Source organism: Anas platyrhynchos, chromosome 33, assembly GCF_047663525.1.
Source record: "Anas platyrhynchos isolate ZD024472 breed Pekin duck chromosome 33, IASCAAS_PekinDuck_T2T, whole genome shotgun sequence".
Lineage (NCBI taxonomy): Eukaryota > Metazoa > Chordata > Aves > Anseriformes > Anatidae > Anas > Anas platyrhynchos.
The window spans coordinates 1514034-1528392 of NC_092618.1; the positions used below are offsets into that span (position 1 = coordinate 1514034).

Consider the following 14359-nt stretch of genomic DNA (forward strand, 5'->3'; position numbering starts at 1 on the left):
ACTGCCTGGTACAAGCTAAGGTTCTTTACAACTTGGTCACAAGCAAGAATCCATTTTGGTTTCAGTCTTACCAATGCATTTCTCAGCTAGTTCATCAAGCAACATGTCCGGTGGCTTAGGGGTCCAGTCACGAGTATGAATCTTGAAAATTTCTTTTCTAGCCTGGAAGCAAAATCATTGCATTTTAGCTTGTCTCAAGTTTTCCTTAAAAATACCAACAAGAAACAAACAAACAAAAAAACCAAAACAGTCCTCCCTCAAAACCCCTCATCTACTAATACGCTTTTCTTACTTGCTCAACTTTCAAGTATTTTACAGTTATTTAATATACACTCTGCATTGTCAACCAGGAAATTGAATATTTCTTATTTGTTACACTGGACTTTTTTCTAGGAACCTACAGTGAAAGAAAAGGCATTTATAGCTTCAATAACAAGTTTCCAAACTACGAGACCTAAAGACCCAGAGGAAAATACTGCAATGAAAAATTTATCCAGAAACATTTCTTTGTTGTCCAAAAAACTTCTCTAAAATTTAACAAGCTTTCATTGTGACAGTCTCATTACTTCATCACATTTGCTTTTCAGGCAGTAAATTCACAGAAAGCACTTCTGGCACAATGTTTCAAATTGCTACAATTACTATAAAGAAGAAAATAATTATGACTCAAACTACTACCACTGATCCGGGGCACAATCAAATGCACACACGTCCCCTATTCATTCAGAAGTGAAGGATTGAGACCAAAAACACAACTTCATGATGAAAGGGCCCAAGTGGACTAAATAATTAAGCAAACAGGTACAACTTTGGGAATGAAAGGTTTGATTACAGAACTAACTACTTGGTGGTATCATCTTGACCATATATATTCAGTACCAGATTTGCCCTCCACGGAACAACGCAGTGTCTCCACATATCACTCTCTTGTTCAAGTTGTCAATTTTTTTTTCCTATAAAGTTGGACTTTGCCATGGTAGCGCTAACGTTGAATTTCAGTTCTCACCTCTTTATTTGGCAAGTTGAAGAGGAACTCTCTGTCAAAGCGTCCTGGTCTTCATAAAGCAGGATCTATAGAATCCAGTCTGTTGGTAGCTCCGATTACCACGATCTCCCCTCTGTTAACTATGCCGTCCAGAAGCGTCAGAAGAGTTGAAACAATGGAACTAATAGAAAAATATAATTTTTACTTACTGGTTCAGTAAATTTTGTCACATTCCATATGACTTTTTTCCATGAGTAGTCATAAAGGACAAGCTTTTTAAGGACAAGACTCATTTTAAGACATAAACAATAGGTAAGTTAACACAGACCACAAGCTGATATCAGGCTTAGTAAACTGGTTTCAACTATCATTTAGAAGCACCTGTTTTGGCATTGAGTTACAAGTTTTCAGGATAAATTAATGTGTTCACAGTAAATTAAACAGGTCATCATCCTTTTTTTTTTTCATTCCCCAAAGATCAAGCAGATTTTATGTAGGTGCAAAACTGTAATACCTATGAATGTGGTCTTGTTTACTGGAGCGCACAGGAGCGAGACCATCTATCTCGTCAAAGAAAATAATTGAAGGTCGCATCTGATAGGCCTAGCACAAAAACACAGAGTAAAACACCATTATCTAAAGGAAAAATACACAAAAACATCATGGTTGGAATGTCATCTAAACTAGATTTTTCACTTCAGCCTCTGGGACCTCTACTGATAGAGCTACTGGAGTATCTGGCATGACTAACAGAAGACAGCAGTCTGTGTCAACCCACTGTATCCGGGTGACAGGAAGCAAATCGTTCCAGTAGTTCCAACAGCTGACATTCACAGCAGAAACACTGGCATTTCCATTTCAGTGGGAAAAAAAAAAATAACAAAATACAAAAAAAGCAAGTTCTACTTAAAAACGTTGACCACAGAAAATAATGGTTTCAACTCTGACAGAACACACTGTGCATTTCAACCTTACCTGTTCAAATAACACACGAAGTTGGCGTTCTGATTCCCCCACGTATTTTCTCATGCAGTCCGAAGCACTTCTCATAAAAAATGTTATTTTTCTGTCACTTCGGCTATATTCATTGGCAAGTGCACGAGCAACTAGTGTTTTCCCTGTTCCTGGGGGGCCATAAAATAGACAGCCTCTGCAATAAAAAAAGATCCAGATAGGAAAAAAAAAACATCATGATGAGTACCTCCTACAACCATCATCTCTAGAACAAGCGTCTTTCCTAACCAAAACACATCATGTACAAGACAGCAGTAATAGCTGAAGTGTGGGTAGAGTCAGAACAGATAGAAGTTCTGCATTTTTACAACGTTTCACAAGAAAATTCATTTTTTTCACCCAAAGAAATGAATAAGGGGGTAACTCAAGTGTATAAAACCTTCAAAAGAGAGCATACTGTCCCAGAAGGACACTTCCAAAACTGCTGACAAACAGTTTGATCACAGCAAACCAGAGCCAAACAGGCAAACTTCAGCACAGAATCTGAGAATGGGCTGAATGGTGAATCACCACTTCATTCTTCAGTGATAAACTGCATATTCTTGCTTTCACAATATGCAGAATCTGATAGTAAAGCATTTAATGCTCCTCTCAAAAGCATTAAGTTACTGGGTTTGGTCTCTCAGACCATCTATTGCTGATGGCACGTGAGGAAGCCTAAAGCCGGAAGGAAAAGCGATGCCTTAGCACTCAGAGGGAAAAAAAAAGAAAACAAAAGTAGGCAGGAAAAACAATTGGGCTTCCAGGCAACATATTACAATTGACTTCCACTAGATAATCCCTTCTTGCCTACAAACTAATCAAGCTGACTTGTACATAAAACTGAGAACAAAACCACTCCAACCCAACTAACCCAACTTTTTAAAGACACCAGACGGTAAAACTTAAAATTTTAAGACGTTGCTTATATTTTTAACCTACAAATATTCTGGATTCTATCCATTTTTAAGAAACCACTTTTTGCCACTACTAAAACAAACGTTCACCGCTGCCAAAATGTTGAAGCATGGAAGCATATTGATACCTTAATTGAACTTTCTCCTGAAAACAGCTGACTTACGATTTATCACTTTAATGAGTTACCCTGGGGACTGAATATTGAACCGCTGAAAAACTTCTGGATACAGGAGGGGAAAAATCACCATCTCTTTCAAAGCTGCGATGTGTTTGGAAAGACCACCCACATTCTCAAATCCAATCTAAAGAGAAATTCAACACAACAGAGTTTGTATGTTAAAGAAAGCAGCAACCTAGATCAAGGTTTCATCAGAAATTATCTCAGCACAACGGAAACATTCTGGGCAATTTTTGAAGTTGCTTTAGAGAAAACCATCAACAAAGGTAGTTGTAGATGGCACACTGAGATCTTTCATAATCCCTGGAAACACTCGCTGACACGATGATTAGTTTAAGACTTACCGCACTATCTATTTGCATTGCATCTCCCTGACTTCTTCCAACTTTCTTCTGATCCCTCTGAACTCTCTTTAGGTCCTGTTTCTGAAGTTTCACTCAAAAAGTCCTGATTTGAATTAAGGAGAAGTTATAGGGCTTCTTTTTCTTTAAGATGCAACTTGAAGATTTTTGTTTTTCATAATAATGCCAAGCAAATGTAAAAAACATTAATTAATATACAGAAGACCTAATTAATTGACATAAACTCACACAGTTAAATTTAGATAAACTTAAACATGGCTAAATATTCATTTGAAGGAGATTCATCCCTCCCCTGTTCTCTAATGACAGCAACCTTCTTGGAGATGTGCTCTCGCTGTCCTCACTGCTCTCACCACTCTCCTCCGTATCACATGTGCTAAGCAAGGGAGATGAGCAAGAGGGTGTAGAATCACTGATGTCATCTGCATGTCTCTGTCTGCAAGCAAGCATATAAACCAGAAAGTTAAAAAGAAAATAGAGCAGATACTAAGTAACACCAAAAATTAAGGGAATTCTATCTCAAAATTTATTCTGAGATCTATTTTCCAGTCCATTGTACTCCTTAGCAATCTGATTTCAAAGGCCATGACATGATTTTCCTCGTGACAACTGTCTGCTTTCAAGAATGCTCAACAAAATATCTGGCAATCAACAGCATTCTCTACGCACTAACTGCTTACAGAATCCAAGAAGCCTTTATCACCACTAAGGCAATTTATGATTTCATTTAGATCTTTTATTGTTTAAGGTTAACTTCATATAGAAACATTAGTTGATTCCAAACAGAAACTAGAGTCAGTATTTGAGTGATAACTTTTTTTTTTTTTTTAATCCAACAAAACTTCCATAAAGCCTCTCCCTCTAAATCGAATAAAATTATTTTTGGTTTTAAGAAAATAATTTGTATCCTTCAAGATTAAATAGTGTGACTAAGATTTTTAAGGGGGGATTCTGGCTTCAGTTCCAGAACCAAAGAATTTCAGTTACAGAAACTCAGACACTACCTCCATAATCATCTTATCAGCGACCCACAAATATTGGATTTAAAAAAGAAACCAACTTAAAAGTATCCACCTCCTGCCCTCCAAATATTTCTTTCCTCTCTATCCTCAGACTACCAAAGTACCGATCATAAACTTACTCTGTAATTACCACTAAACTGAAAACCCTTTGAAGCATTATGCAGTAAGGAGACTGACAGCTCTACGGATAAGTAAGAGCTATCACTAGCCATACACCAACCTGGCACGTCTTCTACATTTTTGTGACCCAGCATTTTCAAGTGACTCTTTCTGTCTGACAGAACAGGGCTGGCCCGAGTTAGTCCTCTCTCGATCTCTTTGTCTTACTGAAAGGAAAGAATTTAGAATAATGATACAGATACATTTAAGAGAGGAGGAAATCAAAAGATAAAGAAAATGCCACGTGTTTCACTCATCCCTAATTCCAGAAGAATTTTTAACCGTTTTTGCTTTTCATCAGTGCATGGTACAAGTGGAAAACTACGCCCTTTTTAAAGGTGAACTGAAAATCACAAGAGCAAGACTATGAAGTGTGATTAATTACTGTCATATCAAGGATACATAGCACTAAGTACGCCAAACAGCAAAGAAATACAATGGGCACAGGACACACGTGTCTGATAAAAACAGCGAAGTTCATGTGCAGAATGAAGGTACAGAACTGAAACAGAACTGTGTGCGCAAACACATGTATTTGCATTGAAAAAAATTATCTCACTTATGTGCAAGAAATAAGGTTTTAAGAGAAACTGTGCGTTCAACCTACTTTCCATAGGAGCTTGGTAGCGGTCAACAGGTTTCCTCCGTCGAAGGTTGTAACGCCTTGGAACATCTTCACCGTCATTTTCTTTGTTCTCACTTCCTCTTGCTGTTTGTACTGTACCACAAAATGACACCGAATCGTTAAGTACTTTTGCAAATTATATGAAATCCAAAATGCATTACACAGATGCCTGTAAGTTTTATTATTATCATTATTTTAATGACACAGTGGATCCTGCAAAACCTTAAGATGAATTTATGCAAGTCACGTTTCAGAAATCACAAATCCTAGCAGATGAGCATGCATCTAGACATTGTCGAAACTGCTGATGGACTTGTCGTCAGCCTCAGTGTTTAACAACAGGCAAAATTCTGTCATATTGCTTAGCTAAGATGCAGATCTTCTGAAAACAGCTATTTCAGAAAGTCACTTCTTAGTTTGAGAAAGTGTTTAATGGAAAGGGTTTTAATAATCTGTAGTGCTAAGACTAAGCACAGTAATCTAAGTCCAAGTCTAGCTCTGCCACAAATTCTGTGAGCAATAATGGGCCAGACACAGGCTTGAAGCTCACCAATGAGAAAACAATGCCAAATGCACATAAGCTTAGGCCATTAGCTTCTGTCAAGTAACCTGAAGTTGTTTCATGAAAGATGGTAAAAAACACAAAAACCAGAGTGCAATTATCTACTGGGTTCTGGTGAATATCCTCTCACGTTAACAGCAGGACACCGAGGAAGGAACATACATACTCCGTTCACCTACCTGTTTGCCAAAAGGACTTATCTTTTTTTCTTGGAAAGCACCGCCCTCTTTGGTTTTTATTTTTTAACCCCAAAGGTTGCATTGCTTTCTGAATGCAAGGTAGGTGCCATGGGGTATACAGACAGCACACGGAAAACTGAGTGATCAGTAAATGAGTTTGTGATCACTACCATCTCCAGTCCTTGGTGTTCCAACACTTCTATCACAAAAGCACGAATTTCTCTGCTTTATTGCTCCACTAACCCTTTCCTTTGTTCCAGTAACTTCCTTTGTAACAACACTGACACTTTCCTCACTCTTTTCTGGCGTATTTTTCATTATAAAAGTATATTCTAGCTCTTTCCTGATTTAAAATTGTAGTTTGCATTTTGATCATCAATTAATTGCCCCGGGCTCATTTCCCATTCAACGTGCTATTTAAAACTCCTCTCTACAAGTCTCTACTCTCTACTGCACAGCTCCCTGAAACCCACACACTTTAACCAAGCTTCTCCCTCTAGACTGGCCCCCGCCTTGTATTCAAGCTACTCTTATTCAGACTTTGAGCTAATGTTTTCCTAACTAAACCTCCAAAGAAGTCAACTCTGCTTCTCCCTTACTAGTCCATGGCCCAGCCATTCTTCCTCCGAAGAACTTCCCTCGGGTTCCCACCTGCCACTGTGCATCTCTCTGCTCCTCTGGGCCTCTGAAGGGAGGAGCAAAGTATTTTCTGGGGCTCAGCCTCCTGTCACTGTCTCTCTGAGCTCCTTTGCAGGTGTGCAGGTGAGCTCTCTCACATAATCTAACTTGTCAGCTCATCTACTGCAACACCCTTTTCGGTCCTTAAGTACAGTCTTGCCCTGTTCTGATCTGTTTAGAAAGCTCCTACAAGGATGATCTAATTTACTGCCTTAATCACAACTAACATTCTTCTTAAAAACTGTAAGTTTTCCCATCACTTCCAAGTTAATATGGCCTTTCGTGGCTTAACCTCATTCCACAAGTCACTGAGTACCCAGATGACAGCTCCTAATTACAGGCCCTGACAGCAGCTTACGGTGACTGCCTCCTAAACGCAGAAACGCACAACGCTATCCTCCCTCCTGCTGAGCTTCACGCTTGGGAGGAGCTTTTCATAAACATCTGGCAGCCTATCTACCTTGCTTCCTGAAAATTCTTGCTGTGCTGCTCAAAACCATGAAAACTGTCACGCTCCTGCTGTAGCGGTATCACCGTTTCGCATGCTGAGTAATAGTAACGCTGTCCATTTCTTTCCATTCCCACCTGTCTACAACCATCTGTTGCCTTTTATCTTGTAAGCAGTTTGGAAAAGCACTGTTGTTTTTGGTGTTTTTTTTTTTTTTTCACCTTTCAGCTCACTACAGTACAGCCCCAGAGCTCATACTAAGGCTTGTGAAGTCAATAGCAACACAGAATTTTTACAGAAGACAAATACCCAGTAGATTAGCTTCTTTCAATTGTTTAAGGCTTTTGGTTAGAACAGAGTAAAGAAAACTTAAAACCAGAACTCACCAATCTCATCTGGACTGCCAGGTCCAGTTCTTTCAAAGTCTGACTTCACTCAGGTGAAGATATCAAGGTTCTCCTAATTCCAAGCAGCAAGAAAGATCGGTCACAAACGTGCAGAAAAACAGACGTGCATACACGTACATCCACTGACAGACACGTCTGTCTGTTGATGCTTACACAGTAACATTATCGAGGCACCCCGTATACACACAAAAAATAAATTATTGCACAAGAGGAGAGAATGGGAATATGATTGCATGCACCCACAATCAGCAACAAGAGTTTCTGCTCTAAACCAGGGCTCGGTACATGCAGTGGTTAAATACTTGCCCAGATACACAACTGAGTGCATTAGTTAATCAGAGGTTAATAACCTACAGCGTGACAGAACCAAGGAAAAAGAACTACCTTTCTAGCAGACATACCAAAAGAAATCATACAGGCGTGTGAGAGATGCTAATAAAAAGTACTGTGGACAATTCTGGATTCATTTCACAGCCCTGGGCAACCAGCTCTAGGTGTCCCTGCTTGAGCAGGGGAGGGTTGGACCAGGTGACCTCCAGAGGCCCCTTCTAACCTCAACCATTCTGTGATTTGAGAGAAAAAAAAAGGGAATTCAGAGCTAAACTAGAAGCTATGAAAGTAGGTTATCGGGAAGTTTTAAAATGATGTGCCTATCCTTCAAAAGAACAGTAATTTAATAAAATAGTTGAATTTAATAGAGCAAAACTAAGACAGAGGAAGTATGATTGCTGCATACAACTTTAACAGGGGTTCCTCTAGAGACAGGGGTTTATTTAAGCTCTCAGGCAAGGCCAGCACACAAACAAATATACATAAAGTAGCCATCAGTTCATTCAGCTGGAAATTTGAAAGGCTTCAAGTTCCTGAAAACTCTGGGAGCAGTTTGCAACCAAGGAAGAATTCTAAAATGCAAGTTAGGTCAATTAAAGAAAACAGCTCCATTTGCCTGTAACAGATGATTAAAGCTACATGATACTGGAGATTCTTTGTGAGCTCTCAGGAAAAAAAACGTTAACAGGAATCAAAATTCGAGTGAGTGACCAACACAGGAAGCTATGCACTGCCTTTTGTTAAGCTTTCCAAGTAAGTGCGTTCCTGAGCATGACGAGAAATATGATTTAGGAGTTAAGGAGAAAAAGCTAAACAGCTTAAACTTCCAAGCTGATGGAAAGCAGCAGTCTTTTTGCATATTCAGTCCCCCAGGCAGAGCTTTTAGTAACATTTGGAGTAAAAACCCAAGTCCGAAACAGCCGTTTGTAAACAGCGTCCATTCAAAAAGCAGAAGGCAATTCAGAAACTGGAGTGGAAGACATGCATTTCAGCATCTCCCCGTTATCCCACATCTTCTGCAGAAGATGCTTCCTCCACTCTTAAAAGATATCTGGAGCACAACCCTATCAGTAAGACATGAAGATATAACCAGAGAGCAAGACCAAATGGTAGTTTAGACCACACTATTCTTTGGAAGGAGGTTATTTCAGTTCAATTAAAATTACAACTAAGTTACTTCCCTACGTGAAATACTCTACAAAAATGGCAAACTGACGGAGTATTTGCTCTGTCATTTGTACCTCAACATCTTCCCAACATCTTTGGTATCTACGCATCTGCTCCATTTCATCCATTTTTTGTAGCACAACTTCCGCAGTACTAAGATACAAAGTTGACATGTAAGAGCAAAGTTAGGCATGTATGAAAAAAATAAAACAGCACACACAATCAATAAGAGATTTTAATGTAGTATGCACAAAACAAAAGTCATTGACACTTAGCCAAGATTTTAGACATTACCAAAAAATTAGGTCAAATCTTTAGTTTTGATAGAGATTTAAGAACAAGCTTTTGAGGATTTGCAAACATACGCTGTTTTCAGGTTTATTTTCCCCTCTTACTGAGCACATTTAAAAAATATATATATTTAAATGCAGGAGGAAAATAAGAATTCTGACATCCTAGTAAGATGATATAAAAAAATTATGTCAACTTTTAATCCTACTTAAGTTGCTCTGCACAGTAGCATTAAGTCATTTTTTGTTAACCAAGGAAAGGCTGTTTGTTCTTCTCTACACGGGAATCTAAGTTTCGTGTTGTAGAAAATGATGAAATGAAAGGAAAGCAAATTCTGAAGCAGAAAACAATTTTGGCTTCAGAAACAGAAATAAACCATGGACAGAAATGCAGAATCGCTAGGACTACTTTGCTTTGACTGTATCAAACCGTCCTCAGTTTCTTAACCAAGCATTACATTCACTTTTGTGAGTATGGAACAAAAAGTTCATTAAAAATGACGGCACTTCTGATGCTAAGAAAACTGCCAAATGGGGAAAACTCAACAAATTGAACTCTCAATGCCAGGAGCAGCCATACCTCTTTGCTGTCAAAAAAAAGAGCAAGTCAAGGCCAACATCATGCCATAGTGCAAAGGCTTGCTAAGAAAGATCATTTTAAGAGGTCTGCAAGAAAAGATGACTTACTTTGTTATAAGTTTGTCAAATAGAATGGACGAGTTAGTAGTAGAGTACCGACTGCGTTGGACTCTACAGCTGCGGCGCAGCTCCAAGTCCCTGTTTTCTCCATGGACTCGTCTCATAGTTTTTGCACCAGCTCTACTCCTCAATGTTCTGGTGACTGAAACGCGGAAAAAGTATTTTGAAACAGTCACGATGGGATTCTCCTTATTTCACCATTGCTCTTGTAAAATGTAAACAAACAAAAAAGGCACCCTGAAGTGGATTGATTTTTCTTTAAATTTCAGATCAGAAGTTGTTGACACAACCGCTGCATTACACTTATTTATCGCTCTGCACGTTTAAACTGTCTACTTAAAAACTGTGACCTGTAGAGAAATTTTAAAGAGACTGAAAGCTAGCCAGACAAAAACAAACACACAACTTTTGTTCCATGCAGGAGGGAAATTTACTCCAGTTATTTCTGTCTTGGAAAAGTGAGAACAATCAACACCTTTCTCTAAGGTGTTTTCACTCCATTCATGTCAAACTGTATCTAACAGTGCTCAAAAAAAACACTATTACATTGCAAGCCTCTTCCTAAGAGGTGTATGTTTTATTACTCTGTTTATGCATGCAGCACTTTCATTTCCTGCATTATGATCTGACAGCTCAAGGAGGTAAGAATCGTTTCAAGAGAAACACCCAAACACCAGATAACTCAAACTCGTGCTTTTTAGAAAAAAGCCTGCCCATTGTTTACCGTACAGCACCCTTTGGCACAGGTTTGTTGCTTGCACTGTCATTAAAAGAGCCAAGAGGACAAGGGGAAGGGAAGAGCTACACCACTGTGGTGGTAGGATCACAGCTAAGGTTTAGTTTTGTGGTTGCCACCTATAAAACTAAGTTTAAACTTACCAAGTATCAATTTACTTTGCACAATTAGAACAGTTTGCTTTGTGCCTACGAAGCTGCAATTCACACTGCTCCCTCCCCAAGGAATTCATAAAATCTCCTATTTGCACCTACCTCTCTTCACAGAAAAGTCACTGATGAGTGAATTCAGCTGACTACAGAAGGCTTTGGGGCCAAATGAAAGCGATGGAGTGACCAAGTGCCATCCTCTTCAGTAACCAGCATAAATCGGTATCCCGGGGAGTTACAGCCACTTGCCTGTGTTATATTCTTTTTTTTGTTCCAATTTCGGCTTTCTCAACTGCCTACATTAAGAAAGAGGACAGGGGAGAGAAGGGAGAAGAGACTTTTTGTATTAGACCCATCAAGGATGGGAAATTTCACCATGTTTACAAGCCAGTGCTCCATGGTATACAAAGAGAAGCCTGTAGGCCTCACGGAGGATCCAGATCCCAAGTCTGTTGTGTACCATATACATGCGGTTCTGTATGTACCCACATTTCCTAGCTTGCTCATGTTGAATTCTCAAATTTATGAGCAATAGCACCCAAGTGGAAAAGATACATGTCCTGGTTTCAGTTAGGACAGTTAGTTCTCCTAGTAGCGGGTACGTTGCTATGTTTTGGCTTAGGATGTGTAAAAGGATGTTTAGAAGAGTGCTGATACCACCCCGATGTTTCAATTGCTGCAGAGCAGTACTTACAACAAGCCAAGGACCTTTCGGTGTCTCACTGTCCTACTAGCGATCAGAATTGGCACACAGCAACAGCTGCAAGGGGACAGATTCAGGATGGCCGACCCCAACTGGCCAAAGAATTCCATGCACACAGAAATCACACACACAATTTCTAGGTTGGAAGAGACCTCAAGATCATCGAGTCCAACCTCTGACCTAACGCTAACAGTCCCCACTAAACCATATCCCTAAGCTCTACATCTAAACGTCTTTTGAAGACTTCCAGGGATGGTGACTCCACCACCTCCCTGGGCAGCCCGTTCCAGTGCCTAACAACCCTTTTGGTAAAGAAGTTCTTCCTAACTGTAATACACAATAAATGTTTGTTCATTGTCTTTTGTAAAAACAAGGAGTTCTGTTTGAGGAACAGGAGTGGTGAAAACTCCCTGCTGAAGTAAGGAGCTGTATAATGCTTAGCTAGACACTATGAAAATTCCTTTGCTTAATGTAACAAAAAAAAAGAACCCTCTCCCCTTCTCTCCTTCTGCATCTCAGTTGCCTCTTTTGTTCAAAAAACACTGCTGCAAAGTTCATGTAACCATCTCCTGATAAGTTGTTAAACTAGTGTATCAACATCCTGCCTTCCTGTCTCACGCTGGGCCAACATGACCAAATAAAGAAAGAAGTTGAACCACAACGCCGAGGAAGACTACGGCCTTCATCTTCACGACCACCAGAGGGACAGAGACGACCCCCTAGCAACAGTGCACGCAGTCGCAGAACATACCCGGACGTGCTGCGTAATCCTGAAATCACCAAGATATAAAAAGGGATGCTGGCGGGGGTGAGGTGCGCGCCGTTGGCGGAGCCGAGACTCCGTTGCCGCCCAGCGCTGTTTTGCTTGCTGTTGCTTACTCAATAACTTCCTTTCTATTATTAATGCAATGCTCTCCGAAAATTAATTAAGGGGGCAACTTATAACAAATTTGGTGCCGTGACTCGGATGAAGGCAATCTGATTGAAAGACCTTCGGAGGGGGCGCCCCGCTGATTTCAGCGGCCTTCGCTAGGACTACTTTCATTCAAATCCTTCACCGACGAACCCTAAATTCGGCAGCAAGCAAATAAAGCCGGCAACCCCTAGTAATCTTTGTGCACGAAGACCGAACGAAGACTCAGGAGTGAGTAAGTATAGGCCGGTGATCCGTTCGGTTGGGGTTGGGTATCCTGGAGCGTAGCGTTGTGAGACGTCCAATTGCGGACGAAGCGAGTGCGGACCCCTCGGTAGTGCAGTTCCCACATCCCGCGAGGGACTGGGCCACGAAAAGGGGGAAGCGATTTGTGTGTGTGTGTGTGAAGGCCCTCCAGAAGATGGGACAGAAGAGTAAGCCTTCTGGTCCCATGGGCAGGGTAACGTCTGATGTTAGGTTACCCTGGGATTAATGATTAAAAATTGGCAGGATTCCCCTTTTAGGCGGGGAAGCAATAAAGTAAAAATGATACATTATTGTGTTGAAGTTTGGGGTGGTAAACAGATTCGAGGAGACCACCTTTACTGGCCCGTATTTGGGTCCTTTGAAGATTGGGTTTGCCAGGCCCTAAATATTTATGTAAACTCAAAGGAACCTTTTAGTTTGGAAGAAAGTGAATATGCACATTTGTGGATCAGCTCAGAAACTCGAGCCAATTTATATCTTCTAAAAGAAAAAGGAGGGAATGGGAGGCACAAGAAAAACCGAAAATTAGAGATCCCAGCCCCACTGCCTCCCTATATTTCACCACCACCATCTGCAGCCCCTCTGACTCCCGGGCTTCCTAATCCGCAACCCCAGGGAGACTGATAGCGACTCTGACTCTAGCGTTCAGGGACCAGTGACTAGGAATATGTGGCCGTCCCCATTAACTCTGGGGACGTCCGAGATTTTAAGAAAGACAGGAGGAGGGTAAGCGAGCTTTAATGGCAACTGGCACAATGTTTCCAGCTGCTGAGGAATAATTCTAACTGGAATAATAACTGTACATTGCATATCGTATATATAAAAGCCCGGGCATTTTTGTTAAAGTGTTCTTTTATACCTGTGTTAATATGTAAATATGTAAATATAAGAACTGCCATTGAGGTGTATGTTTAAGGGAACAAAATTTTCCCAGGCATATTATCGGCTCATCAGGTTTAAATGTTCCCAGTGTAATTGTCTACAGGCAGTTAATTTACAGTGGTCTGATTTTACTTGTGTATCTATATATTGTGGATTTTGGAGGGATTGGGATTGACTAGTAAAGAGCTTCTAGGAAAACGGTGGAATATTAACCACTGTAGATTACAATAGGAAAAGTTCAAAGCAAAGAAATCCCGAGGAAAAGCCCCCTAGGATGTATACTAACACATTGGAGGGATATAGTGGGATGAGAGGGTCCAGAGAGTAAAAGAACCCTTATCAAATATTGTAATCAGTGGTGGCCACTTTATAAACTAGAGGATGGAGCGGAGTGGCTCCTAAATGGAACTACTAATTATAACACCATATTACAGTTAACGTTGTTTTTGTGGAAAGAAGGAAAACAGGATGAAATGTTGTATATTGATGTTGTTTCAGCATCTTGGAGGGAAAAGGTACGGAATTAAGTTGGCCCCTGACTGAGCCTTTGATGTCGGCATTAGAAAAGTAAAGGCTAGAGAAAGATAAAGGAAGTGTTCAAAGGTTTGTTGAAAGTGTTAAAGGTATTCGAAGTTGAATGAGCAGGGAAAGGTGATGTAGGCATTATCTAAGTAACAGTCTAGAAGTTTTGGTATATTTGCATATTT

At 40.2% G+C, this 14359-nt stretch overlaps 2 long non-coding RNA genes across 3 annotated transcripts; both read right to left on the minus strand.

The window, feature by feature from the left end:
- Window positions 1-999: 999 nt before the first annotated feature.
- On the minus strand, window positions 1000-5533 carry LOC140000240 (uncharacterized). Of its 2 annotated transcripts, XR_011805438.1 has the most exons (5): window positions 5225-5533; window positions 4679-4784; window positions 3750-3872; window positions 1500-3521; window positions 1000-1166 (listed from the first exon to the last, which is right to left on the minus strand). It is a non-coding gene; the product is annotated as an uncharacterized lncRNA (long non-coding RNA). The 2 variants fall into 2 exon arrangements; XR_011805437.1 differs by having other exon boundaries at window positions 1500-3872.
- A 1962-nt stretch (window positions 5534-7495) lies between these two features.
- Window positions 7496-12399, minus strand: LOC140000298 (uncharacterized). Its single transcript, XR_011805467.1, has 4 exons — window positions 10993-12399; window positions 9991-10144; window positions 9088-9166; window positions 7496-7568 (listed from the first exon to the last, which is right to left on the minus strand). It is a non-coding gene; the product is annotated as an uncharacterized lncRNA (long non-coding RNA).
- Window positions 12400-14359: the final 1960 nt, after the last annotated feature.